This window comes from Ambystoma mexicanum, chromosome 4p (assembly GCF_040938575.1).
Source record: "Ambystoma mexicanum isolate Mex_15411 chromosome 4p, UKY_AmexF1_1, whole genome shotgun sequence".
In the NCBI taxonomy this organism is placed as follows: Eukaryota; Metazoa; Chordata; class Amphibia; order Caudata; family Ambystomatidae; genus Ambystoma; species Ambystoma mexicanum.
In genome coordinates, this window is record NC_090927.1 from 238939796 (window position 1) to 238965872 (window position 26077).

Consider the following 26077-nt stretch of genomic DNA (forward strand, 5'->3'; position numbering starts at 1 on the left):
AGAAAGGTTCGGCTCGGGTGCTGGACAGTGAAGACAGACGTAGCTGAGAGGAGAAAGGGTATTCTGCAGGAGCACTTAAGGCTGTCAGTTTTACTTTCAAGGTTACTGTCATGGCCACAGGTCCCAGAACACAAAAACCACACCATCTAGTGATGGGGGAAATGGGTCACTTGACTCACTTATGTCCCTTTGGGCCCTATAATCACAGGAGCCCTGGCTGGCCTCAGTCCTGGCGCCTTGGCACCTGGTTCATATAGAGATGTGAGCAGGAACGCTTTATTTCAGTGCAGGAGTGCTTTTACTTTATTTCAGTGCAAGAGTGCTTTTATTTTACAAGAACTTTCCAGGAGCTGAAAGCCTTTATTCCAGAGAACATCCTCATGTGCTGACTCATCCAGTGTGGCTCCCTAGGCCTGGTCTTCATGTGCTGACTCATCAGGTGTGGCAGGGTGTGGCAGGCAGGCTGAACCTGGTGGGCATGGCTTCAGAAGCTCAGCTATGTAAGCTGCTCCATCCTTAACAACGTGACGCTCACCGCCGCTTGGACCAGTTTGCTTACTTTTGAAACCAGGCGTTCTCCTGCATACTCACCTCCAGTAAACCGCTGCTTCATCGCTTCATCTGCAGACTCATCTCCTGACATCCAGTGATCTTGATCCCGATGCCGCAGCACTGCACTCCGTATCCACAAACTCGGACCCTGTGAAGAAGAAGAAAGACAAGGTTAGAACATCCGTCCTAGGGCCGCGCCGCATTTGAAACCGGCGCACCCCCTAGTTAACAATTTACCAGCTACTGTACCGCTGCACCTTCTTTCCTCATTCCCTCCGGCTGTTGCCGTGAGCTGCGCACCTTCTGCCGGGCTGGCAACATCACCTGCAAGGGAAGAAAGCAAAAGAGCAAACATCCAAAGTGGAACAGACAGCAATATAAGACAGCAAAGTTTACAATACAACAATAACAGATGAGGAAAGACAAAGGCAAACAGGAACACTTACCTGAAGTATAGTGGTTTAGTCGCAGCAGGACTGGACTACCACGTGCAAGGGACCAGTGAAGAAACTCGGTCCAGATCATACAAGCGCCCCTGCCAGAAGCAGTAGGATGGAGTGCTTGCCAAAACTAATCAACAGGTGAGCTTTCCAGGGACAGCGCATCCCACGGGTATCACGGTTTGGGAGAAGGGATCTAGAAGCGGATCAGGCGCACAAGCTGGCATACTCACATCCCCTATTCTCCACGCAGGAGCAGTCCCGAGCAGCATCACCTATTACCACCAGTCACCACATAAGCGCAGAGGGTGAAGTTGGACCCGAGCAACCTAACCCCCAGGAGGGCTGCAACTGTGCCCCAACGCCTCCGCAGAGACAAGGTGAGCGTAACAGAACGTGAAGCCTCTTCAAATCGCTGCCTGGGCATTATGGAAACTTCTGAAATGAACCAGCTGGCCCGATTACTGGGAGAGTTACGGGCTGAAGTTCAGGCCTCAAGACAGGAAACCAATGCCGTAAGGAGGGATCTAATTGTGAACTGGGAGTGGACAGATGAACCAGCAAGGCAAATGCTCCAGGCACAGGCAGGCCAGGTCCCACTGCCGGGGTATGCCCCTCCTGCCGCGCCTCCGCAGCCCACGACAGTACAGGTGTTTCTTCCTGGGGGGGTCCCCAGGCCCCACAAGAATGCTTTACAGGCGATCCGAATAAGTACGCCATCTTTATGAATCAATGTCGCCTACATTTCTTGTGCAGAACTGGGGCATTCCCCAACGATCAAGCGAGAGTGGCATTTTTACTCTCATATTTGGAAGGTAGTGCAGCGGACTGGACAGTACCCTTGGTAAACCAGGATGATCCTTTGCTTCGAGACTTCGGAGGTTTCCAGTGTGAAATGGAGAAACTATTTGCACAGCATACTCAAGGGTGGGCTCTGGATAATGAACTGTTATCACTACGGCAGGGTAATCAAGACCTACTAACATATATTGCTTCCTTCAATGGTCTGATACCACAAATTAACTGGCTATTGGAGAAAAGAACTACACTCTTTTACCAAGGCTTGCAAGGGGAACTTAAGGACGTATAAGCCCAAGTAGTAAATCCCCCGGAAAGATGTGCTGAATACATCGACCTGACAGTGCAGCTCGATCACCGATTGCAGGAAGATGGATTGGGTGAAGGCCGAGGGGCAGTCAGTCTACGTGCGACCCGTGAGAATCAAACCAAATCACACGATCAGTCCGAGCCAATGCAAATCAAAGGTTTGCGGAGCCCACTCACCAAGGCAGAAAGGGAGAAAAGGAGACGGCAACAGCTTTGTTTGTACCGTGGTAAGGCAGGTCACTATCTCCGAGAATGCCCGGTGAAACCACTAAGGAAAGCAGTTGGAGCAACAGACAAGGGTGAAGAAGAAGAACAGGACTCGGGAAACTCCAACGCCCGGCAAGCATGGGGTCCACTTGGTAAACCACAAGCAACCGTCAAAAATACATGCCTTGGAGGCATGCATTGAAAGTGGGGCTGTGGGAAATTACATGGACCAAGATCTGGCAACACTGATAGGCCTTCCTCTCCGACAGAAGCAGGTTTCGGAAAACCTCACAGCAGTTGATGGATCTCAGCTATCATCCGGCCCAGTGACGCATTACACATGCTTCCGTGTCAGGACGGTCACCAAGAGGCCATCACCTTCGATCTAATTGGTGCTCCTCAGTTCCAGATGATATTGGGAATGCCCTGGCTGGAGACCCAAAATCCCAGGATTAACTGGCATAAATGAGTTCTGACCTTTCCCCAAGACTGTGCTGACACCTGTTATAGCAAGGGATTCTCATTAAAAGGTCTTACCAACCCAGGTTCGTCAAAGAAAGAAACCATACTGGGCCTCACCAGTTCACTACCACCTGAATGCCTGGATTACCAAGATTTCTTTCAAAAAGAGCAAGCAGACACCCTACCTCCGCACAAGTTCACTGTAGCTGGATTTACGCCCTAAAAGAACAGGAAAACCAGCATCTAAAAACCTACCTCGATCAGTATCTGGCAAATGGCTTCATTCGTCCGTCCAAGTCCCTGTTAGGCGGAAACCTGTGCAGTTCCCTCTGGGACCACTGCAAAAGATTTAGGACTACAGGCGTTTGGCGGTGAACCCACTTGGTAGCAGTCTGTACCACACAGATTCACTTGGTAGATGTGGCTGAGCAGTCAGACTTCCCTCAAGAAGAGTTGAGCAGTATGTGGAGTATACAAAATAGGGCAATTCTTCACAGCAAGACAAGCAAACACGCAACGAGGCTTAGTGTAAAGATATTAAGGTATTTATTTATAACAAAACATCTATGAAAAACACTATGGCACTATCACGGCAAACAAATCAAACACAATTACTCTACGAAGAAGAAAACGATCAACCCCCTAGCAATATTTCGACAAGTCTAGGTTCTACTGGTACCACTTATTTTCAGACAGAGGTGTATACCTCAACCTAGATGACACTCGAACATTAGTTAGGATGGGAGAGAAAAAGATAGGCAGGTTATGAAATCAACACAGTTCAATCCTTTGCGGATAAAATGCAAGGCAGGAAGGCAAGAATCACAATAGATCATAAAGTTCAGAGGCCAGGCCCACTCGGAGAGAGGCAAGGCGATATGTCCCAAAAAGTCTCTAGTGGAGATGCATTCAAGTTTTTGTAGCAAATTGTTATCGGCAGATTGAACCAGTTCAGAACAATAAATGAGAAAAGCTTGGAGGCGACCCAGCGGAACGGAGAGGATTAAGACACCTCACTCGAACCGATCGAAAGGGAAGCCAGGCGGACACGGTACCTTGTTGTGGAGGGCAGCTCCGGCGGGGGCAGTTGTTCCTGGTGGTGGATGCACGTCGGGTCTTTGCCAAGAGTAGAGATGATCTCGTCGTCGAAGAAAAGTGAAGTCTGGTGCACCACCAGGGAAGAGACCAGCTGCGGAGTGCTCCGTCACAAGGCACCACCTTTTGGTCGCGGTACAGGGGTAGTGGCTATCCGGTTGCCGAGGTGCTCTGCACGGGCAATTCGACCACTGCGTCCTGAGGCGAATAAAAAGCAAAGGAGACTGGTTGTTCCCACCAGCCAGGGGAAGAGACTCTCCGGCAGGGAGATCTCCTCTGTCGTTGGGAAGTGGTGAGTCGGTTCCGCAGGGCTCCACCGGAGGTGTCGTCGTGCTGGTCGGCTCAGCGCTACCCTCGTCGGATTCTTAGGTCCTGTGGCGACTTCTGAAGATCCAGTCCCTAAAGCCCTGCTTTTATGCAGAAAACCCCCATTCATTCAGCCTAGCTGTCAATCAACACATGCTAAGTGGTGAGCGGGAAGGCTCCACTTGGGCCAATCACTCCAGAGTGTGACCGGAGTTGGCAAGGCAACTCGGTCCAGGGTGCCTAAACCCCCTCCCACACCCCTGTGGTAACCCAGACAGAATGGCACCACTTTGGAGGGTCTCTGTACAGAGCCCGCCAAAAGTGGAACAAAGGGCTCGACCTTTGGTTTAGGAGTCACAGAGACGAACACAGACGCCATTTTACAAACCGAGTTCTGGCAGAAAATACCATCCGATAAACTTATTTAAGATTAGTAGACCGGTGGTACGTTAGAGATTAACGAGAAAAAGGGTCAATCTCCAACAATGGGACGAATCCCATAGGGTTATGTTCGGGGTCGAACATAACAAGTAGTTTCCACTGCCACCAGCCAAAACTCGACGAGGGGGGACGGGATAGTGCCCCCTCGAGTAACAGATCCAGGAGTAATCGAATTACCCCTACTAGTACGTCAACAATAAGATGGTTTGTACTAGTTCTGTTAGTAAATTTAGGTCTAGTAAAGCCAATGGTGACTTTACATGCCTGGGGAGACAGTAGTCAGTCCCCGGGTATGGAGTCTATGGTGGATGTCCGCTAGGACGCCCCAGTGCTACGGCACGTAGGGTGCGGTGTAACACACATAGAAAAACATATGAGACCCTATGGAGTAAAAGACCCCATAGCCCATAGAACACATTGACATTCAAAGGAATTACACACATTCATGTCCAAGAGTGGGAGGAAAAGAGTCTCACTCTTGGCAGGATGGAAAAAAACAAACTCCAGAACTCACTAGGTTAGGAAATTCAGCCTAAACAGAGAATTCTCCCTAACAGTCCCCTGCATCCTTGCCCCTTTTTTGTGCCTAAAAAGGAGGGAGACCAAGAACTTGCATTGACCACAGAGCACTTAACCAGATCACGGTAAAATAACGGTACCCGTTACCGCTTATCCCCGAGCTCTTGGATCAAGTCAAAAAAGCTCATATATATACAAAACTAGACTTACGAGGGGCCTACCATCTAGTAAGAGTAAAAAAAGGAGACGAGTGGAAGACGGCCTTTCACACAAAATAAGGCCTTTATGAATATCAGGTTATGCCCTTTGGACTATGTAATGGCCCGGCGGCGTTCCAATTTTTAATGAATGACGTGCTCCGCGAACTATTAGACGTCTGCGCTCTTGTCTATATTGATGATATTCTTATCTATTCGACCACCAAGGAGGACCACGTCAACCATGTCCTGTCAGTTTTGGAGAAACTGTAGCAACACTGTCTATATGCCAAATTGGAGGAATTCTTTTTCATGTGACAGAGGTAGAATTCCTCCGCTTTATTCTCAAACCACAGGGCGTACGGATGGACACGCGCAAGGTAGACGCTATCCTTAACTGGCCCTCACCGACATCCATAAAGGGAGTACAGACTGTACTCGGGTTTGCCAAGTTTTATCGCGGGTTCATTCCCGGGTTCTCCCAGATCGTCCACCCAGTCACCTCTTTACTATGGAAAAATAAACAATTTAATTGGTCCGCAGAGGCAGAGAAAGTCTTCCAGGAGCTAATACAAGCATTTACCACAGCACCAATTGTACGGCATCCTCGACCAGAACAACCATACGTGGTCGAAACTGATGCTTTCAACATAGCAATGGGAGCAGTCCTGTCACAACAAGACCCCGAAACAGGTCAGTTGCATCACGTGGCATTCTGGTCTCGCAAGTTTTCAGCCCCTGAATTGAATTATGCAATCACTGATCAAGAACTGCTAGCAATTAAGGCTGGTTCAAAGCCTGGAGACATTGGGTCTCATTACGAGGTTGTAATGGAAAAACGATGCTGGTAAGGGATTACCGCACTGCATACCGCTACGGCCTATTCCAGGCTCAACAACCGGGTATTAGCTGCACCGCTTGTACCGTGCTCCCCCATACTGGCATGAGTGCGGGCACGCGGCCCTTCGGTCCGGCAATACCGGGATGCCGCTAACAGGAGGACATCACAAGTCTGGTGGACACACAAATATGAATGCAGTAATAAGGGATACCGGGATGCCAGCAATACCAGCATTGTGAACTACCCACAAACCGCAATGTGCAGTGTTCCCAACTGCCACAGGTGCACACAATCATCACAGGTGGAGGCAATGGAGTCTGGCCCAGCACAGAAGGAGCACACCCACACACTACACCCCTTTCCACACCCCTTTTCACACCAAATGATTCCACTTGTAGTAGCAATACTGGGGCTGGAGGACATGCTTGCATTGCTACACCAGCAACCACAACAACAACAGGCACCACAGAGGAGACGCAGGAGGAAAAGGAGGGTAAGACAGACCCAACAAGCCCCACCAGTGCAGCCAGTGGTAGCACGCAGGAAGCCCCCAATCCCTTGCATCAGAGCCAGTTAATTCAACCTAACCCCTGAGCAGATCCACACCCTGTACAGTCTGAACCGGGACACCATCACCACCATTGTGGACATGATACACGCACCTACCAGCACACAGTGGGGCAGATGCATGGCATATCACAACCCTTATTTTCTCGAATGCTGAACCAAGTGCAGGATGCCCTCCTGAAGCACTCAAGGAACTACATATCCCTACCACGGACTGCCCAGGAGATCTGTGACACGAAAGTTGGCTTCCATGCACTGGCAGGCATGCTAAATTGTATTGGTACACTTGACTGCACCCATGTGGAATTGGTGGTTCTACATGCAACGGAGGTGGTGTACCGAAACCGTAAACTATATCACTCTATCAATGTACAGATGGTATGTGACTCCAGCAAGATCATCACACATTGCTGTGCCCGATTTCCCGGATCAACTCATGACTCAAGGGTCCTGCGCGACTCCACGCTACCATGCTACATAGAGCGACATGCAGGATGACGTGCCTGACTGCTTGGTAAGTTGCATGACAGGCACATGGCAGTGTAATGGGGGGAGAGATGCACACACCACCATGGTGTTATTGTTGTGATGACTGCACAATGTCCACATCCCAAAACACTGTGCCCCAAAGCATCCCAAACTGAATATGACAACCAATCCCCATAGCAATGATTGAAGCTGCACACCAAGCACAACATGCCGAACTTCCAACCACCCCAGATCCCAGAACACGTCCACCACCCATCATCAGACCTCACCCTCCGTAACACAATCCAGCAACATGCTGTGAGTAAGCACAATGTAAATGTCTGCAGCAAATCACTACACAGGACAAGCATCCATGAGAGGGCACAAATCAAAACCACCAAGCCAATCCACTGCTTGTCACAGGGCCACCACCACAGTAGCGCAGCATGTCACCATGGGAATAACAAGCACTGAATGTTAAATAATGCAGAGACTACTGGCAACGCTGCCAGTAAGTAAATCATACTGAACACTACACATCACATATTGAAAACAAACACAGCGGTATGCGTCCACAGTGCATGAGCAACATCAAGGAAGTGTACACCATGTATCATCTTGAAGAGGAAATCCACACCATAAAACCATGGCACAGTACACACTGTGGCAAGGTAAAATGTGTGCATACAACCAGGGATATGTGCATGTGAACCACAAATATCTGCAGGCATGTGTGATAAGTACAGCTGTCCATCATGAATTGACTGACACATACCTTATTTTGCACCCATGCAGGTGATAGTGGCTTTCCCTCGAAGACGTGGCTCCTCATCCCTGTCTGGAACCCGTAGAACAGGCACGAAAAGGACTACAATTGTGTCCATACCCGTACCCGTGTGGTCATTGAGCAGACCTTTGGTCTGTTGAATGCACGTTTCCGCTGTCTTAGCCGGTCGGGTGGGGCACTCCTCTACAGGCATGAGAAGGTGGCCAAGATCATCATGGCATGTGTCATGCTGCACAACATGTGCATCCGATGGAACGTGCCCCTGTCCCCTGACATTGAACAGCAACCACCAGGTGATGATGAAGAAGATGAAGATGTGGCCGCACATCATCGCTGTGGCGATGCACAGGAGGCACGTGTGGTGTGCCAGTCTGTGATTGGCCAATATTTCCTAGACACATGGGTGCAGAGGGTGCCATGAAAGTGGGACTGAGGGCACTGGGTTTGGGAGTACATGGACACTATGCATTGTAAACCAATAAATGACACATACACAATAAGGAATGTCCACTCAAGTATTTTTTCAGGTACACAACGGGTGTATTAAACTGTAAAAAATAAAAAGTGCTCATACCCTCCACCTCAAACACTCCCCCTCCCTGTACCACCTTCCCCCACAACTCCCCCACTCACCCTCTCCCCCCTTCGCCTCTCCCCACAACTCCCCCACACACCCTCTGCCCCCTCCAACTCCCCCACAACTCCCGCACACTACACCCCTTTCCACACCCCTTTTCACACCAAATGATTCCACTTGTAGTAGCAATACTGGGGCAATACACCCTCTCCCCCTAACCCCCTCCCCCCACAACTCCCCCACACATGGTGTTCTATCAAATGCTGCAGGTTGCAGCATCAATTGCCATATTCAGGCTGCCCCTGCTACTTTTTCCCAATTCCCGCATCTGGTGGCGGCATGTCTGAGCGCCGCAAGGTGCGCACAGACTGGCGAAGGGGGCTGGTCTGAGTGGAGCTCAAAGAGGAGGCTGTGCCTGCTTGCTCCACTCTTGGAGCAGGACGCTCTGCCTCCAAGGCATCCACTATTCGGGAAAGGACCCGCCTTACTGCAGACAACTCCTCGCAGATGCGAGTTGTGCTCGCCTCAATGGCCTGTCTCAAAGACGCTGTGTTGTCCCGGCCCTCCTTTCTTGCCTGGGCACCGTCTGATACAAACTGTCTGACAAGCCCTGTCAGCTCCTCCTGGCGTTGCTCCGTCTGTGCCATTTGCTGCACCCCATCCCGGACACCAGTGGAGGTGGATGTTGCATGTGGCAAGTGTCCCAGATTATGTGGCTCCACTGTGGGGCTCCAGCTCCCTTGCCCTGGCTCCCCTCCAGACTGCTCCTGTGTGCTGTCATTGGTGGCACTGAATGGGGTGATCTTGGGTGGTGGTGGTGGGCTGGGTGTGCCAGGTAAGTCTGATGACTCATCCTCCACAGGGACACACACCTGGCCTTGGTTCTGTACATCCTCATCACTCTCGGGTGCCGTGGCTGCCACCTCCCCGACAGAGCTGTTGGTAGCTGAAAGGACACCATCGGCCACTGGCTCCTGTGCAGTGGACACAGCAGTTGTGGGCACAGTGACGTAGCATCCTGTGGTGCCTTCCCCTTCTGTGGCAGTTGTGGCTTGCCTGGGCCTTTTGATGTAGAAGGCCTGTTTGTTTGTTGGTTTGTTTGTTTAGTATTTATTATGCGCGCCAGACCCGAGGGTATAAGGGCGCAAGAGCATAAGAAAACATACAGATTGGTGCAATAGTTACAAATTACAGAGTGTCAATAGTGAGCAAAGATTAAGCAGTACAACAATTTAAATTAACAATATGGGAATAACAGTAGTAAGCAAAATCAGAAGTATATACAACAAAGACAGATTTGTGCATTCATTTGTCATTTGTCTCTATTAACCAACTGATCAAATTATGCCTGAATTTAAAGAAGGATTGTTCCATTCTCAGTGAAGTGGGTTGCTCGTTCCACTGTTGGGCTGCTTTGACAGGGAAGCTGGAGCCTCCAAATAGTGGAGAGTTTGAATCGGGGTACCTGAAGGCGATTGGTGTTTGCTAGTCCTGTTAGTCTGGAAGATGCTGTTCTAGAGAATCTGTCTGCTAGGTATTATGTAGACTTTTGTATGTGAGGGAAGTGGTTTTATGTCTAATTTTCTCGTAGGTGGTGAGCTATTTGTGCTTCCTTCTTGTTTCAGAGATATGTTGTCTCTTAGGGATATTCAGTGCGGCTCGAAGAACATTGTTTTGCTGTATCTGTTTTTTGTTGATAGTGGATTTGGTCGCTCCAATGTAAAGGGCATTGCAGTAATCTAGTTAGGAAATAATCAAGGCTCTGGCTAAGGTCATGCAACTGTTCGGGGATAAAAATTGTTTGCCTGCTCTAATAAGTTTGCATGTAAAAGCTGTTGATGTGGCTAAAGTATTTAACTGTTTGGTGAATGATAGAGTGGAGTCTAAGTATAGACCTAACATTTTTACTTCCTTAGCTACTTGAATAAGATTCTCATCAATGATGAAGGAAGAGTAGCTTGCGCCTAGTTTGTTGACAAGAGGTGTAGTACCCAAGATGAGAAGCTCTGTTTTATCATCGTTCAGGCAGAGACCATGGGTGACCATCCATGCCTGAATGATGCTGTAGATTCTGTTCACTATTTCTAGATCCTCACTGTAGTCCCTGGTAAGTGGGAGGAGGATCTTGGTATCATCTGCATATTTAGTGTAGGTGATACCCAGATGGTCCAAGTCATCAAACAAGGGTTTAGTGAAGATATTATATAATGTTGGAGAAACACATGAGCCATGTGGCTCTCTACAAGTGATGGGGATAGGGTCAGCAGCTGCAGAAGGTGAGAAGACCCTCATAGTACGGTCACTGAGAAATGATTGAATCCATGCTATTGCCTCACTGGAGAAGTGGGCTGCTGAATCCAAGTGGTTGCATAAGACTTTATGATCCACTAGTTCGAATGCCGCAGATATGTCTAGTAGGAGAAGTAATGCAGGTTTTCCATTGTCTCTTAGTTTATCTATTTGGGCTTTAAGATGCAAAAAGTGTGGTTTCGGTGCCATGTAGGGGACGGAAGCCGGATTGACGAGAGCCTAATAGCTGCTTAGATTCTAGGAAGTTTTGGATTTGGATGTATGCCACCTTGTCCAGAATCTTCAGCAAGAACGGCACAGTTGTAATCGGTCTTTAATTGGTAGGTATAGCCGGGTCTAAAGTTTGCTTTTTGAGGAGTGGGAGTACCCATGATTCCTTTAGGTTGCTGGGAATAGTGCCAGTGGTGAAGGAGGCATTGATCAGCTTAGTGATAAATGGTGCTAGATCGCTAGCAGCATCTTTAATAAATTGTGCTGGGCATAGATCACCTTTGCAATTGGAGGGTCTGAGTCCAAGTATTACTTTCTCAACCTCAATTATGGAGACTTTAGAGAAGTGAAATTGGGTGTACGGTTTGGTTTTGGAAGGTGCTGTAGTTATAGGCAGTGAGGTGGTGGCTACTGACGCTTTCTTTAATTCTATTTTCTTTTGGAAGTTTAGGACTTTGTTCGCTAGCGCATGCTGGATTTCAGAACACCATGTTTTGTCTTTGACACAATTATCTTGAGCTGTTATGGGGTTTTCAAGATTTCTGAGTATGGAGAACAGCTCTTTCATGCTAGAGTTTGCTTGTGTGATTCTATTGTTATAAGCCTCTTGTTTTGCGAATAGGATCTCTTTCTTATATTGAGATGAAATGTTGATTAGTTTCAGTTTGTTTTCTGGAGTGGGGTAGAGTTTCCAGGTATTTTCACATTTTCTTTTTTCTAGTCTGAGGTTTTTTAGGTGGGGGGTGAACCAGTTGTTCAGATGACTATGAGGTTTACTATTTTGGAGTTTTAAAGGGGCGATGTTATCAAGAGTGTTGTTTATAATTTTGTTGTATTTTCCAACTAGGAGTTATGATTTAAATTACCAGGTAAAGCGTTGAGGGTAGGCAAGATACCAAGGAGTAATTTGTCTACTGTCATATTTTTTTCATTTCTGGTAAGTATAGGTGGCACAAAGTGTTTTTGTGGGGTGGGAGTTTTAGTATCTAATGTAAAGGATATGAGGTGGTGGTCTGTCCAGATTTGGAGTGAAATAGTTAGGGTAGACATGTTGCAATTATGGTCGGCAACCCAATCTAGAATTCTCCGTTTGTTGTGAGTTGGCTCATTCACTCTTTGCGTGAAGCCCAGTTCTGTCAGAATGTTAGATGCTGATGTGGCTTGCTGGTCATTAATGTCATTGAAACCAATATTAAGGTCGCCAAGCAGTAATGTTTGGGATGTATCTTTTAGGTTTCTGAAAGAATAGTGGATAGGTCTTCTATGAAGGTCTTGATAGGACCAGGGGGTCAATATATAAAGTGAATGTTCAATGTTTGGGAGTTTGCTGTGGGTATTTTAATGGACATTATTTCACAGGATTCAGCGACAGGTAAACGAGATAGTCTCCTGCCGAGCTTCGTTTTGGCAATAATGGCTAGGCCACTGTCTCGAGCTTCACATCTGTCCACTCTGAGGATAGTATAGTTGTTTGGAACTGCTAAGGACAGTGCTGGGCCTGATGCCTCATGGAGCCAAGATTCAGTAATAGCTACGAAATCGTAATCTTCAGTGGAGAAGGCTTCAGATGTTTCAATAGCGTGGGCGACTAGTGATCTGGCATTTATTAAGGCGCCTTTGAGTTTAGGTATAGACTTGGCTGGAGGAGGTGGGCCTGTTGGGCGGCTAATGATTCTACCTCTTTTTACCTGTGGGTTATTATGGCTATTGTGATTATAGTACTTAGATTTAGGTGTAGGTTCGGGGGCAGTTTTTGTTCGGAGGGTGTTGGTCTCATATATGATAAGAGGATCAAAAATTCTGGGTAGTCGTGCCCGTAGTCTAACATTTCTAAGAGCTATGTTACAAGGTGTAGTTTGGTGTGGAAGAATATGCTGATGGCTGACTGGTTCAGGAGGTGGTAGGTGGTTTTTGAAGGTGTCTGATATACCTCCCGATGAAGACATTGCATAGAGTATCACTAATGTGAGTAAGGTGCACAAGTGTACTAAGTTGGACAGTATCAGGTGCATGATGTGGGATGTGTTGCACAGTGGGTCTGTGTCTAGGTGAGTGGTCTGAATAGACTGAAAGTATTGGACAAATAGAGTAGCAGACCTCAGATGTGTTAACAGCCGGTTCAATTAAGCAATTACTTGAATATAGGGTATGGACGCACCTAGGTTCAAATCATATAATGCAGCATAGTACACAGTTGTCTAAACAGTTATCAGAAAGATCATCTAATCTTGAGCTATGTGCATACTTAGATTCAAATTTCAGTAAGTATATCCAGATTCACAGATGTGTCTATTTATAGCAGTCACAGGTATAAAGCAGCCCTGAGTGGCTTACTAGTCTAACTGTAGGCACATCTGGATCTGAGTTTCAATAAATGCAGCAGGAACCAGAGTTGTTTCTACACATAGCAATCGCAGTTATAAAGCGCGCCCTATGCATTGAACTTTTAAACTAGCTATAAGCACACCTAGATTCGAGTTTCGGTAAATGCAGCAGGAATCACAGTCACAAAAAAGTAACATCACTCTGTATACACGGGTCCGAGTGTACAGGAAGAATCAGAAATACTGTGCAAGGCCTACATTTGAGGTTAGTCAGGAGGGGCTGGTACAATATCCAGTGAGCAAGCACCCAGGTTAGCAAGTGGGTCAAGTTAGAGTGCACTACATGTCATGGCCAGGTTTTCAGCCTGATAAATAAGGTATAATTGTTATAAGTGGCAATAATATTGACTTTTTTCAATCTTAGGGTCAGATAAATATGTTAAAGGCAGAATCAGCTCATAAATATCAATTCTTGTCTATGCGGTCAGGTATAGAGTAGGTATATCTGACTGTGATGCAGTGTTAAAAACACACAATATAAAACAAAATGCAAAGCGCTGCAAAGCAGCAGTAATCATGATGCAGTGTTAAAAGCACACAATATAAAACAAAATGCAAAGCGCTGCAAAGCAGCAGTAATCATGATGCAGTGTTAAAAGCACACAATATAAAACAAAATGCAAAGCGCTGCAAAGCAGCAGTAATCATGATGCAGTGTCAAAAGCACACAATATAAAACGAAATGCAAAGCGCTGCGAGGAAGCAGTAATCATGATGCAGTGTTAAAAGCACACAATATAAAACGAAATGCAAAGCGCTGCAAAGCAGCAGTAATCATGATGCAGTGTCAAAAGCACACAATATAAAACGAAATGCAAAGCGCTGCGAGGAAGCAGTAATCATGATGCAGTGTTAAAAGCACACAATATAAAACGACATGCAAAGCGCTGCGAGGCAGCAGTAATCATGATGCAGTGTTAAAAGCACACAATATAAAACGAAATGCAAAGCACTGCGAGGCAGTAGTGAGGCGGTAATGTTGGTACAAGAATACAGTGGTACAATAGTGATGCAAAGATTCAGATGTACTTATGAGAGCGCATGTGTCATTGAGAGGGAGTGGTGAAGCATGCTCATGGGTGACCAACGGAAATGATCAAGAATTAGAGGGCGGAACGCTCTTTAGGCAGTAGCTACTGGAGCACATTGGCGCGTATAAGTCATCAGGCGATGAGATGGGCACAGTACAAGTACTGAGCCAAAAGGGTCTTACCCAGCAGAGCGTGTCCAAAGAATTACGTGGATCCATGTAGTGATTTAGGTTTCCATGTTGTCTTTGCAGAATGAGTAGAATGCTGAGTGAGTGATATGGCCATCTTGGAGCGGCAAGGCCCCGTGGCCTTCAATGGTGGCCCAGTTCAGGATGATCATAATTCACACAAAGGCAGGACACAGCTGCAATCCGACTCAGTGCCGGAGATTAGGATACACGCGTCGGAATTGTAGCAAATAAAAAGCGAATCCGTGTCAAAATGCACGTTCAGTGCAAGACAGGCTGCAATATATTGGGCCGAGTGCCCATGGGCCTACCTTGCATCCGGATGATGCCCAGGTCCTCCTGGTGGCAAGGGGACTGCTCCAGCAGTCGAAGGAGCTCCTGCTCCTCCAGCAGAAAGGCAATGATGGTTCTACATGCCTTCTTCCCTGCCCTTGGCCTTCTTTCTGGGAGTTGTTGCCTGCGCCGCTGAGTCCCGGGCCTCACTGTCAGGATCTGAGCCTGTGGGGGACCGAGAGAGGGACGGCATCAGTGATGGTTCTACATGTATCATGCATACATTGGTATTATTGCTGTTCTACACTTTAGAGGGGATTAGGTATTGGAGTTCTGACAATCAGGTTGCTTGCTATATGGGGGGAGCATGCAGGCATATGTCGGTTAACACATGTTTGAGGTGGTGTATGCTGTGTGACATGCTTTTTTGTTGTGGACTGCCTGCAGTGTGACAAATGCTGTTTCCATGTTTGTGGGATGTTTCTCAGGTATGGCATTGGCATGCTGCATGCATGTAGATGTGTCAGTGCTGAGGACGGCATATAGGCAGGGATGTGTCCATGTGTCTGTAATGGGCCATGCATTGCCTCATGGCACGCTCACATTGGTGGACTATCATCATACTTTGCATTACAGTGCTTTCTTAGGACACTCACCTCTATCTGTCGATGACGTGGCGCCATGTTCCATCTAACCGACATCTTCAATCGACTCAATGCCGATAGTGCTGGTGCAGGTTTCCTCCCAGCGGCTGAGTTTAATTGGAGAGCTAGGACCACCGCCAGTAGACAGGCCCTGGCTCCGATTGGCCGACATGATGTTACGCACTGTGAGGCGCAGGTCGTCCCAACGTTTGCGCACGTCCTTCACTGTGCAGGGGGTGTTCCCAACTGCACTCACTTTATGGGCTACTAGTTCCCACATCTCTTTTTTCTTGAGCTGGGCTGCTCTCTTGAGGCCATTTGTAAAGACCACCTCAGCATTTTCAGCCAGCGTGTCTACTAGCATTGTGAGCTCGTCCTCCGAGAACCGCTCCTTATGCTGCTGCGATGCCCATTTCTTCACTGCCTTTGGCATGATGCTGGTGGAGTAGTTGTTTTTCTTCTGTATGAATGAGGCTCCAGGTCCTGTGTAGTGAGGATGGCAATGGATTGTGTTTTTAAAGATGGCCGCAGTGCCCTTTCCCGTTCCGCCGCGATGATGTTACTTCCGGTTCCACTAATTGCAGTGACCGCTAATAGCGGTGACCGCTATTAGCGGTGGCCGCTAATGCCATATCCATTGATGCCGGGCCCGTTATTTAGATGTGGACGGCAGCGGTAGTGCTGTCTGCGCTTCCCATGATGCCGCTAAGGGGCATTTTTGGGACTTTAGCGGCGTGCCGGTAATGTCGTTACCAGCATGCTGCTACGCTCGTGAACGCAAACTCGTAATGGGCCACTGTTAGCAGCCTCGGACACAGTATTTGCTCCATGCCGGTAAAAACTGTTTTTTACCTCCAACCTCGTAATGAGGCCCATTATCTTCTTGGAGCTAGACATACAGTCACTTTCATCACGGATCATCGCAATCTACAATATCTGAAGACCGCTAAAGCGCAATCATCACGCCAATTCCGCTGGGCTCTCTTCTTTGCGGAATACGACTTCTTTATCACCGATAGACCCGGAGTACGCAATGAAAAAGCGGGCGCACTGTCTCGCATGAGTGAGGGAGAAGAGGCATTCACTACACCAGACCCCGTGGCCATCATCCCTGAAGGACAAATTCAAGGCATGATTGCCGCAACCACCACTCTAGACAACTTAAAATCTGACCTGCAACACTTGATGAGTCCACCAGCGCAACAGGAATGGCTAGGGAAGGAAGACCGGTATACTATTGTGGACAACCTGCCATACTACCAAGGATGATTGTACATCCAGGATAAGAAATTACAGAATCAAATCATCACAAACTATCACGATTCATTAGTAGAAGGGCATCCGGGAATAGCCAAAACCCAAGCTAAAATAAAGAAAAATGACTGGTGGCCACCTTGGCGAAAGGACATTGTCCAGTTCATCGCAACCTGTGGCACCTGTGCACAACACAATTCCCAAAAACAAAGTCCTGCAGGTCTGGTACGTCCTTTGAGAGGTAACCCCCAGCACCTTGGCATTACGCTATCAATGGATTTTATTACAGACCTTCCCTCCTGTAACAGATGCAATAGAATCTTAGTCGTCATAGATCTGTTTTCCAAAATGGCCCACTGTATTCCCCTGAAAGGTTTCCCAACTGCTTCTACTCTGGCTACCGTGTTTTTGGAACAGATTGCCCGGCTACACGGGTTCCCATCAATATTGATATCAAACCGAGGAACTCAGTTTGTCTCTGCATTCTGGAAAAGGTGTTGTAAAATTGCCAAAATCGACCTCCGGTTATCTACAAACCATCACCCCCAAACCGACGGCCAGACCGAACGGACTAACCAGACCCTCAAGCAATACATAGGAGTATGCTGCAACAAACCGAGGATACATGGAAGGACATACTTTGGTAAGCAGAATACGCATATAAAAACTCCATTCACACCACTACGGGACAAAGCCTATTCTACATAGTGTATGGCCGACATCCATGGACATCCGTTTTTGACCCACTCGAATCATTAGAAATGCCCGCTGTAACGACCTTACACAAAACCATCACCTAGGTTTTTAAGGAAGCAGCAGAGCATCTTGCCAGAGCCAACGAGAAACAGAAGCAGTTTGACACCAAAGGGAAGCTCCCAAATACCAAGCCGAAGACATGGTTTGGTTAGCATCCAAAAACATCCCCCTGAAAGGACCACAGGAATTCCGCCCCAGATATCTGGGACCCTAAACTATCAAGGCTGTGATCAACCCTGCTGCCATGAAATTAGAATTACCGGCCCACTCGCAGATTCACCCGGTGTTTCATGTCTCCTTCCTAAAACCATTGAGACCAGGTACAGCTCAATACTCCATCGGATTCCGAAATAGTTGAAGGAGAACCAGAATACGAAGTTAAAAGGATCCTAGACTCCAAGATGGTCCAGTCCAAGTTATACTACCTTATAGACTGGAAAGGTTATGGACCCCAAGATCGGACCTGGTAACCCAGTGAGCATGTCCACGCTCCACGATTAATCAGGCAGTTCCACCACAATAACCCCACTAAACCAGGGCCAAGGGGGAAACCACCCATGAGACTGGCCTTGAGGGGGAGTGCTGTCATGGCCACAGGCCCCAGAACACAAAAACCACACCATCTAGTGATGGGGGCAATGGGTCACTTGACTCACTTATGTCCCTTTGGGACCTATAAACACAGGGGCCCTGGCTGGACGCAGTCCTGGCGCCAGGCTCATATAGAGATGTCAGCAGAAACGCTTTATTTCAGTGCAGGAGTGCTTTTACTTTATTTCAGTGCAATAGTGCTTTTATTTTACAAGAACTTTCCAGGAGCTGAAAGCATTTATTCCAGAGAACATCCTCATGTGCTAACTCATCGGGTATGGCTCCCTAGGCCTGGTCTTCATGTGCTGACTCATCGGGTGTGGCAGGGTGTGACAGGCAGGCTGAACCTGGTAGGCGTGGCTTCAGAAGCTCAGCTATGTAAGGTGCTCCATCCTTAAGGCGGTGCTTCGCGTTACTGTGTACTCGTGTGCAACGTGATGCTCACCGCCACTTGGATCAGTTTACTTACCTTTGAAACCAGGCGTTCTTCTGCATACACACCTCCAGGAAACCGGTGCTTCATCGCTTCATCTGTAGACTCATCTCCTGACATCCAGTGATCTTGATCCCGACACCGCAGCACCGCACTCCGCATCCACGAACTCGGACCCTTTGAAGAAGAAGAAAGACAAGGTTAGAACATCCGTCATAGGGCTGCGCCACATTTGAACCCTGCCTCTGCCTAGTTAACAATTTACCTGCTACTGTACCGCAGCAACTTCATTCCTCATTCCCTCCGGCTGTCGCCTCGAGCTCTGCAGCTTCTGCCGGGCCGGAAACATCACCTGCAAGGGAAGAAAGCAAAAGAGCAAACATCAAAAGTGGAACGGACAGCAATACAAGACAATGAACTTTACAATACAACAAAAACAGACGAGGAAAGACAAAAGCAAACAGGAACAATTACCTGAAGTAATGTGGCTTAGTCGCAGCAGGACTGGACTACCACATGCTAGGGACCAGTGAAGGAACTCGGTCCAGATCATACAAGCACCCCTGCCAGAAGTAGCAGGATGGTGTGCTGGCCAAAACTAATCAACAGGTGAGCTTTCCAAGGACAGTGCATCCCACGGTTACCGCGGTTTGGGAGAAGAGGTCTTGAAGGGGATCAGGCGCACAAGCTGGCATACTCATGCCCCCTATTCCTCATGCAGGAGCAGTCCTGAACAGCATCAACTATTACCACCAGTCACCACATAAGTACAGAGGGCGAAGTCAGACCCGAGCAACCTCACCCCCGGGAGGGCTGCAATCATGCCCCAACTCCTCCACAGAGACCAGGTTAGCGTAACAGTTACAGATAAAACAAACACACATCTCCTGACAAGTGCTGTTGTATGAATAGTTTGGCTTGAAGAAAAGAGATGCCATTGCCTAGGGTGGTGCTGCATAACATGTAAAGGATAGAGTTGTTTTATTTCCCAGTGGTAAAATGCAAAATTGCATATTGTGTTTTCCTTTCTCTATGAATGTGCAGGTAAATTCTTTGCTTGTTGTGACCTTAGCTGAGAACGGGGGACAAATGGAGTTGGGGTGCAGGTTCTTCACATGGACTAGATAATAGAGGGGGGTTCTGAGATTGTGTTTCTTACAAAAAAAATCTCCCAAGGCAAAGTGTTATTTCTGTTTCTATTGCACATATTCAATGTGAAGGTTTGTGCTTTCTATGCATATTTGCATGGCTTGTGAAAGTATAGAAAGTGCTTCGGAGCATAGCTGTAGAAACTGTGTGTGTTTTTATTATTTTTTTTTTTATTTAATTTGATATGGTTAAAAATTTCAACCTTTCAAATTCAGAGTATCACAAATTTGCCACACTTTAAACATTAGACTATACAAGGCAAAACAAAAATACAACTATATGTCTATCAGCTTATCTTAAAATAGATATATTACCTCCATAAGCATAAGAAGGCATAATAATTTCATTACATTCTATTGCAATTTCACAAAAGGATTTCTCAGCATTCTTTTTAAAATTAAGAGATCATTGTAATTAAAAATTTAAAAGTTGACTCTAAAGCACACAACTTTGAAAGAACTAAACAATATAAACAATATAAAAGCACTTCGACATCAATTGGCATCATCCTTAGCAGTATATGGTAACACTGTTTGGACAAATTGAGTTAAAGCAATGTGTATTACTGTTCTGTTACTCGTGATCAAGGAAATCCATATTTCATAGTGTGAGCGCGGGCAAGAAAATTGCATTACATTTTTGAAATATTGTTCTCTCAATCCGGACAAAGCCAAACATTCTACTATTACGTGGCTTAACGTCTCAATTTGATTCATATTAGTACAGAACCGACAAAAGGCTTCACTTTTGGGAATAATTCCACGTCTTGCTAAAATTTGATTGGTTGAACACAAATTCAATCGTATTCTTAACATAGTGGCACGAACCACAATAGACGGGCATTTAACCAAGTAGTCACTCATTTGTCAGATTTTTTTATGAGGGAAAATATTGATGTCAAAGTCAACATAGCCAGAGCAAACCTGTTGGGTTATAATCCAATCATGGCGATATAAACTTATTTTGGCTTTACTCGGATTAGAGAGCAGCATCTCTATAGAAATATCTGCATCCGCAAGAGCATTTAGCACAAACAGCCTCCAATTCTTAGAAAATGTATCTGGTGAGGAACACATATGATGGCCAACGAATCCTAAAATGTTATCTGATTGTAATCCCAATAAAAGTTTACGATAAAAATTGCAAAATTTCCACAACACCTGTGCATACATAGAGATCAAGCCCAATTCATATCTTATTAGCCATATCGGGGTACAAGATGGCAGGCAAAAGACTGTTTTCCAAAACTTTCCTTCAAAATAATCCCAGTATCGTCTTTCCCTGGGCGGGAAAGTTTCAGCCCCATAAGACAGAATTGGGACGACTTTCTGCATATAGAAATTCTTGACATGACTTGTAGTGAATTGCCCATACTTAAATAGGATAATTTTGGCTTGTGATGTCAAAGCCATACTTTTAGCTTTGATAGTGTCCTCAAGAATCGAGTTTGTTCTTGTCCCTGAAAATGGAAGGCCCAAATATTTATAGTACAATACTTTCTTCAAAGACAGAGTGGACACCTTCCATTGATAATTCATCATTTTTGGATTAGCTTTTCTAAGACAAGACACAATTTGCGTTTTATTTGTGTTGATTATTAGATTGTTTTTAGTCGTGTAATCCGCTAATTTATTCAACAGCTCTTGTAACCCGTTTGGGGTAAGTGATACCAACACTAAATCGTCCGCATACAGGAGCCACATAATCTTTTGGGTGCCTAATTTCGGTGCATCTGCCATGCTTACCTGTAGGCTTATACCCAAATCTAGCAAAAACAAATTAAATAGGGTTGATGCCAGAATGCAACCTTGTCTTAGACCTCTGAACGTTCTAATCTCAGAAGATAGTAGCCCTTCAAGTGACAATTTAATTTGTATACTCGTATTCGTGTGAAGTTTTTTAATCACAGTAAGCAGAGAAGAGGGGCACCCATATTTATGCAATTTCTGAAACAATAGCCCACGGTCTATTGAGTCGAATGCGTTTCGAAAGTCAACAAAAGCCATGTAAAGTGGCTGCCCAAGCTTATGATATTTTGACTTTAACAAATTTAATGTTGTTAAATTTAAGCCAGTTCCCATTCCTGCAACAAATCCCGATTGAAAGCGATCTCTTTTGCCCTGTTGGATAACCCAGTTATTTAATTCTTGTAAAATTATTCGACTATATAATTTTCCAGGGGCGTCCAACAGGGCAATCGGTCTATAGTTATTCGGTATTCGCCGATCCCCGCTCTTATATATGGGCACTATTATGGATCGTCTCCATGAATCAGGAATGAGTTGTGTCACATTAATTTGTTCAAAAATTTGGCATAAAATATCGGCCCAAGCCTCAGGCTGTTGCTTGAATAGATGATTGGACAAACCATCCGGTCCCGGAGCTCTTGACTTACTGATTTTATTTATAAAATATAGTATGTCTGGTTTCGCGATGTTTATGTGAAAAGGATCATGGTTTTCCTCTTGCCCCATGGACCTAGTTTCAGTTGGGCTTGCATACAACTTCGAATAATGTTTTACCCACTCAACTTCAGGCACGGTATGAACTTGGAGGGCTATTTGTGATGGCACAAGTGCTGTGTTTAATAATTTCCAAACACGGGCCGTGTTGTGTCCATACAAGGCTTTGAGCATAGATTCTCCATCTATTTGAAGCAATTTAATTCTATGCCAGCGACACCAATTCCTGTATGTCGTTTTAGCCTTTTTTAGAGCAGATGCTTGCTCATCTAGTGGCAATTTCATAGCCACACGCTTCTCAGAACGAAACAACGTTTTCCTAATTCTTGCATCTTCGTTAAATATATGACGGTTTTGTGCAACTCGATGGTTATTTGAACTACGAGGGGCAAAATATTGCATAAGATCATAATATGCAACACTACTCCCTTGATTATGATTTTTTGAAGGCAGAAAGGCTGATTGCAACATTTGGTCAAATTGGTGCACATTTGCTTCGGTCCATTTTATTCGGTTCAAGCTATTATTCACTACTATGATCCCTTTATCAGGATGTGGGGATAAAACCTCTACATTACCTGATTCAAACCATTCTAGGGTTAGCATACAATGATCACTATCAGGATGCGGACAGATCACAAATGTTTTTATTTTTGACAACAATTTATCGTCTACATAAATGTAGTCGATTGTAGCCGTGTGTTGCCCCTGTCGCCACGTGTATTGTGTACCACTGTGATCAAACTGACTCCCATTTAACATATTTAAACTTCTTGAAGCCATAAGTTGTTCCCATAAAGTTATGCATGTATTTTCTACTTTGTGATCTTGTGATCCACAATGTAAATTCAAATCCCCCGCTACAATTGTGTAGCAGATTTCAGGGACCTGAGCAATATAATCCAATACAATTGAGATTTCAGAAAGAAATTTCTCTTCTTCATAGCTCTTATGATTCCAATATAAATTAACTACCGCATAAAGAATCGACTGAATCGATAAAACTGTTAATTGCACATATGAATTTAGAGCCAATGCATGCACAATATTGGCTTTCGAGCTGAGTTTTGCGGCCGTTAAAAGGCCTGCCATCGGTCGTCCCTTAGATTTTTTCAAAGCTGCTGTAAAATATATCTCATGGTTGTCCCAAGAAGGTTTATTAGACATCCATGTTTCTTGCAGCAAAACAAGATCAAAGTTATTCAAAATATTAGCTTTGTTATTTATTAAATGCCTAAAGCCACGCGTATTCCACGATACCATGGAAAATACGCTTTTTGTCTTTATCTTACTGGGTAGTTAGCTATTAGAGTCACAAGAGCAACAACATTTAGATTTTGTGTCTGAATCAATGTTTCTAGGATTAGTAGACCTAATTGCAGGAGTTTTAGGAGTTACCTCCAATTTTGTATTAGTACTCGCGGGCCCAGATAATAATATGAATCCCATTGACGCTAATTGTTCTTTAGCCTCCCAAATTAGATTTCTAACAATTTTTGATCGCAACCATAAACAAACCATACTCAATGAATCCTTATTAAAAAATTCAACTTGTTCAATGTCCGAGGATTCAACTTCTTCCAGAGCTGTGATGTCTGAAAATAATTCTAAAATGCTCTGCCGGTTCAAAAGAAATTGTTGATAAGGAAGGGGACGGCAGCTCAGAACTAGAGCAAAGGTTTGTTTGTCTTGACTTATAGGGATACTAATTAGCTTCTTATTCTTGTTTTTAATAGTCTCCTTCGTAACAGATCGTGCATCTGTATGCGAAGGGGGATAAAGAGTTTGAAGCACTTTGGTTAAATCCGCTTCATGTACAGCAAATTCATCAATTTCAGTTTCATTTATTATATTTTTGTCATCCGCAAACCTCACTTTTGGCTTTGAAGCAAGACACGATTTTATGGAAGGCTGTGCTTGCGGACATCTCGTCCTTAAACCCGCATCTCCACTCTCGGCAGCTTTTATATCTGCCGCTCTTGGTGCAAATTCAGGCACAATAGGGCATAATGATGGAGCCTGTAGGCTTGGCAAAGACATAAAACTATCCATATATGCATCAACTGCTTTTCTGAGCTCTAGTCTTCTTAATAGTAGCTCAGGTTGTGGCTTATCTGGGCTACAAGTTGGACTGTTTGGCAGCCCTAGGAGCGCTTTTGTGCTATTGGGTCCTGACACCTTCAGCTCTGCTAAAGCACCCTGAGATTTTTTAGTAACCTGAGCAATTTTTAATTAGAGACTGCAGCCGAGTTCCTCTTGCCTTCATGTTCTTTCACCGCCGCAACTAACTCATCTAACGGTTCATAAGCCGTTTGCAAGGCAGCAACTCTTTGTTTTTTAACAGCTTTCACATTGCGTTGTTGGTTCAATAACGCGTATTTTTTTGAAACAGCATTAGAGGTTATTAGTGCATTTTTCATAGGTAAATTGATCTTTTTAATAAATTGCTTCGAGGCCGCTGTAGCCATTACTTTAGGTAAGGACATATTTTTAGTTTTTTTCTCACCTAGGGATTGTACTTTTGAGTGAGATATATTTCCTTTTTTATCAAAGATAGTGTACAATTTAAAAGAGGATTGGATGTTTTCATTTGCCAGCTCGTCTATAACCTGCACCGCTTCTTCACCACTATGTATGTTAGATGATGTATTCTCTGTTATTATTGTGGAAAAACAAGGTAAAACCTGCGGAACAAAAGTGTTCGTGACCAACTGGATTAAGTTCCTCAACGGTATCTTAGCTTTAGGATCTGATACCAGCTTAGGAGTGTCGATATTTGTAGCTCTATCAGCTGGCTCAAACATTGGAGAAAGCTTCTGATCCACCATCACAGGAAAACTTTCTTTCGGTGGCCGTCTATGGCAACATGTAGAATAAGTCTGGCTAGCCTGCCAATTCAACACTGCAGATAGTTGCACACTTTGTGAGTCCATTTTGGCACTGAGTAAATTAAATAATTGCATCAACGTCTGCAAAGTTAAATTCATGGCTTCTAAAGTTAGTTCAATAAATTTAGGTGATTTTTGTGACACTGAAACTTTTTCATTACCTAGACTCCTACGTGGAGTAGGAGCTAGGAATGAATATGATTGATTCGGTTGTGTTAGATCAATACTAGACAACATCTGAGGGGAATAAAACAAATTTTCAAAATTTTCTTGTATGGTAAAATTTGATTCCGCTACAGATAAGTCAATAATAGCTACATCATACAAATTTATGTCTAAGATCGTATCAGGTACGATCTCACCAGTGCTAACCGCTCGCTCTGAGCACAGGGCCACTGAAAGTGGCACAACATCAACTTCCGGGGACACTTTCACAGAAGATAATACATTAATGCAATCAGCTTCAACACTCTTAGTACTCTCAATGGTCAAGCCCCGTTCCTGGTCAACCTGAGCAACCTTGGGGTTTTCCCATTGTTTGCCACGAGAGTCTGGAAAGAAGCATCTAAAGTCACCCACCACTCCAATTGGTTTTACAACCTTAGATCTAGAACTTGAGGTTGGTGTCTTTTGTAAGGGACACATCCTTGCTTTAAGCAGAGGATCAATCGGGGTGGAGACACGCACCAAATTTTGTGTTGATTTTGTGGGACATGATACAATTTGGCATTCTAACTGAGGCATGCCCGTTCGCAGGGTGTACAGATTGCGACTCATATCGCCCAAAACAAATACAAGCTGAGCCTTGTTATATTATTATACGTCGCCTAGCACCCTCCTATGTATTGCAAAGACCAGCAATGTGATTAATTACCTTTTTAGTTATTAAAACAGCTTAAAGCTTAAAAACACACCTTTATAAAAATACACGTTCCGCT